The sequence below is a fragment of the Acomys minous genome, assembly GCF_964271855.1.
Source record: "Acomys minous genome assembly, chromosome: 20".
NCBI lineage: Eukaryota > Metazoa > Chordata > Mammalia > Rodentia > Muridae > Acomys > Acomys minous.
The window spans coordinates 5,242,109-5,246,472 of NC_140502.1; the positions used below are offsets into that span (position 1 = coordinate 5,242,109).

At 54.2% G+C, this 4,364-nt stretch overlaps 1 long non-coding RNA gene across 1 annotated transcript in view; it reads left to right on the forward strand.

Annotated features, from left to right (window-relative positions):
* The first annotated feature begins 996 nt into the window (after positions 1 to 996).
* LOC311591193 overlaps positions 997 to 4,364 on the forward strand; it is a 14,593-nt gene continuing 11,225 nt past the window's right edge. The window contains exon 1 of the long non-coding RNA XR_014777033.1: positions 997 to 1,039. This is a non-coding gene — a long non-coding RNA (uncharacterized lncRNA). The remainder of the gene's footprint in view (positions 1,040 to 4,364) is intronic.

Below are 4,364 nucleotides of genomic sequence, written 5' to 3' on the forward strand. Positions count from 1 at the left end.
TACCCCCACCTTGCAGCGGGGCCACCATGAGGCTCAGGGGAAGGCATCTTGTTTATCCACGTGGGTTACTTCCCTGTAGTTTATCAGAGGTGCTGTCAGATGACGCAGAAGAGGAACCATATTGTACTGTTTAAGACTGTCATGCCGCCCAACATGGATGACTCCAGATCACACGACTGTGTAGACCGGACGGTCTCTAGGGCTCCGCAGTAGGGAGCAGGTAACAAGGGCTCCGCAGTAGGGAGCAGGTAACAAACACACAAGAAGAGGGACTCCAGATGGGCTCCACTTTGGAATTTTGTCTATATTTTCATCAGAACCTCCGGATGTGACAGCCGCCCTTTGTGATCTGTGAGACTGTGGGGGACAACGATCCCCGCCCCAAAGCCGTGACGGAAGAATACTAGTTGCTCGTGGGGGCTGACGTCTAGCATCCACCTGACACAAAAATTACAAACCACCCTGGGAGGGGTAGTTCACACCTGTCATCCCAGCACTTGGGAGGGTGAGGCAGGCAGGTTGACATGAATTCGAGGGCAGCCTAGGCTACTTAGTGAGTTTCAGGCCAGCTTGGGCTACACTAAAGAAAGCATGCCTGAACAAAATAATAATAATAATAATAATAAAATAAAATAAAAAGAAATCGCAAACTAGGACAAAAACTTCAGGAGAAGTGTTAAAGCCTGCACGGGCAAAGACCTGCAGGCCGTGTGGAACCTGCCCGCAGAAGGACACAGGCCCTGTAAGTTCCCTGACTGGACCTGTTGAGGACCAAGCAGGCTGGCTGCTCGAAGCCTGTGTCTAGGATGTCACCAGTGCATCCTTCCTCTGTGTCCTGGATCAGGCCCAGGGCTCCCGAAGTGGCTGTGTGGTATGGGACGAAATAACGCAGCAAGCAGGACTGGGCTGGGCTGGGCTGGGCGGTTGCCCCCGCGGCGGACGCGGGCCCCGCCTTCTTGGACGCGAACACACCCCCATTTCCCGGGGCCCAAGGAGACACGCCTGGCCCTGCAGTCAAACAGGAGGCAGATTTGTACGAGTAAGTACAAGGTCCTGGAATGTTCGCCCTGTTACCACACACTACACCAGAATAATTGGGAGAAGGTTGTGCAAGAAGCTGAGGCGGGCAGCGAGATCTCCAAGTTCCCATCCTCAGAGTCGGGGGGTGGGGGTGGGGGGGACAGAAAAAGGGGGCAGCCTGGAACAACAGGGCGCCACCTTCGGAAGGCACCGATGCCTCACTCTGGCGCGAGGGGCGGGGGGGTTTGCAGTATGGCTCTGCGGAGGGCTATAGAGCCTAGGTCCCCGCTGAAGGTTGGTGGAGGGGGCCACGCCCACCGCCCCGGGGTGGCTGCGGCTGCTGTAGTGGCATCAGGGCTCCGCCTGGCTGTGTCTAATGAGGCACAAAACCGTCGCCAAGGCCCTGGGGCTGGACGCACACCAGGTCCTGGGGGCGGGAAAGGAGGGGGGGCGTTGGGGGGAGCTGGGGGAAAACCCCACCCAATAAACTCCAAAGACTGACAACCCCTGCCGCACCCCAGGGCCTGTGCTTGGCCAGCTGGGCTACGTTTTCAGTCCCACGGAGCCCCCAGAGGTGGGTCCAACCCGGAGGCCCAGTGACTCACTTCCCCAGGCCCTGAGGCCTCAGTGGAAGGTGCCTCCCTCTCTTCTCAGGCAAAGCCTCCTTTGTTCTCTGCCTGGCTTCTCCTCACAACTCCTCTCCCTCCTCTGCCTTGCAAACTCAAGTCTTGTGGTGGTGTTTCAGGGGGTACCGGCTGTGATCAGGGTAAAGCCGGGGCGGGCGCAGGCAGGCACCTCTAGAGTGCTCTGATTTTGCAGAAGGCTTGCCTATTCCCTCTGTCCCCTTGGCTCTCCCACCGCTCCGGACACCTGGGAAAGCCCCCACCTCCGTGCATATATGATGTAGGTGTGCAGCCTCGTTGGGGAGCAGGGTTGTTGGACAGGGACCAGAAAGGGGGGGGGGGGAGGGTGGTTTGGATAGCTCATCCTGACGGGCACCACCCGGAGCCGAGCCGAGCTGAGCCGCTGAACTGGCCTTGGCACTAATCTTACATCAGGGAGAAGTTTCGAGTGCCGCCTCATTCTCCTGTCGCGCCCCCCCCCCCTCCTCCTCCCATGGGCCTCCCCTAGTTCCCATGGCCTGGTGGAGGGACCATGTGAAAAGCCAGGCCCCAGAGGGGAATGCATTAAGCCACCTCCAGACACAGCCTTGCCTTTCTCTTAAGTTGCCCTCACTCTCCCCTCCCGGCTATGTGGGAGGCTCACAGCCACGGGGAGGTGCCAGCTGCAATAAGCTGACCAGCCTTGCACTAAGAGAAGCTACCAGGGCTTTGTAGCTTGTTGAGGTTTTTTTGGGGGTTTTGTTGTTTTTGTTGTTGTTTGTGTTTTTAAAAAAAACTGGAAAAACACAATTCATCTTGTTGTTGTTTAGTTTTTGGTTTTGCTTTTTTTAAAAAATAATTTCATATATGGTTCTTGTATTTACATAATTTCCACCCTCCCTGTCCCTCTGCAGCTCCTCCCATGTCTTCCTCCAACTCAAATTTATGACCTATTTGATTTTATGTGCATGAATGTTCTGCCTGAATATATGGGTGTGTATCATGTGTGTGTAGCTTCCATGGGGGCCAGAAGAGGGCGCAATGGGTGAATCTGCTGCGGCTGGAGTTATACACAGTTGTTAGCCATAATGTGGGTGTTGGGGAATTGAACTTAGGTCCTCTGGAAGAGTAGCCAGGGCTCTTGACTATCAACCCAAGGCTCCAGCTCTCGTGACCTCCCTCCTCCTCTTCCTCCTCCTCCTCTTCCTCCTCCTCCTCTTCTTCCTCCTCTTCCTCCTCCTCCTCCTCCTCCTCCTCCTCCTCTTCTTCTTCTTCTTCTTCTTCTTCTTCTTCTTCTTCTCTTTCTTTTCCTGAGACAGGGTTTCTCTGTGTAGCCCTGGCTGTCCTGGATTCTCTTTGTAGACCAGGCTGGCCTCGAACTCAAACTCACAAGAGATCCTCCTGCCTCTCTAGGTGCTGGGATTACAGGCGTGTGGCACTGTGCCCAGCTTCACGACCTCTTCTTTAGTCAGTATTGTTACACACACACACACACACACACACACACACACACACACACACACACAGTCCATTTAGTGTTGCTCATGCGTGCTTGGGGCTGGCCACCTGGGACGGGGCTCATCCTTAGAGAAACCTGGCTCTCTGCCCCCCCCCCCCACCTTGAAGCCATTGATTGTAGCTTCCCACCTAGGAGCTATCGCTGTTAGCACGTGGACCGCTGTTGCCGTTCAGGCAGGTCTTGTTAAGGCAGCCACATTGGTGAACTTCCACGGATGCGGCTTCTCCGTCAGGTCTAGAAGTCACCGCTTCAAACCAGGCGTCTTGGTCCTCTGGCTCGTCCAGGCATCCTCCTTCTCTACGGCTATTTCCTCTCTATGCTTTCCCTTGAGCCTTAGGGGTAGCGTTATGTTGTAGATATATCAACTCCCCCCCCCCCCCCGTGGGCACCCCGTGGTAGAGGACTAATTTAAACAAACAAACAAACCATATATACATAAATAAATTCTACCTTTTATTTATAAAAGTCAAAGATAGGGGTAGGTAGGGTCTCCCTGGTATTCCCAAAAACAGGAGAGATGAAACTTTTATGAGGTAGAAGTTGCTGAGGGGGCGGGGTATGTTCACTCCTCATGTATATTTAGGTTCCACATCAGGCAGGCAGACACAGGGCCAGTGGCCTAGAAGAGACTTGATGGAGGCTAGGCTCTGAGCCGTCCGGATGACACGAGTGACCGGCTCCTTCAGTTTATACACTGACCCCAGCCTCTCCCCACCCATGGGGAAAGAGCATGTAATAGTCTCATTTGGCTGGGCATGGTCGGGTACACCTGCAATCCTAGAATAAAAGAGCATGAGGCCGGAGGCTAGCCTGGGCTACAGAGGGAGTCTAAGGCTAGCCTAGACGACAGAGAGTTTGAGACCAATCCGAGCTACACAGTAAGACCCTGTCTCAAAATCAAAGAACAAAATTAAAGCCGGGCGAGGGGTGGGGGTGGGGAGTCCCATTTACTCAGAGAATGTGCTATAGAAAGAATAATTGTAACAAGGCCCGGTGAGGTGGCTCAGCAGGTAAAGATGCTGGCAGTTAATCCTGCCGACCCTAGTTCAATCCACAGAACTCATCTGGTAGGAGAAGAGGACCAGCTCCCACGGGTAGCCCTGTGACTTCGTCTGTACTCCATGGCACGTGTTCCTGCATGAAACCATTGTCATTTTAAACTGGCAGCACCAAACTCCAGAGCCTGTTTTTGCAAAGGCCAGCATATTGGTTTCCTGTGCTGC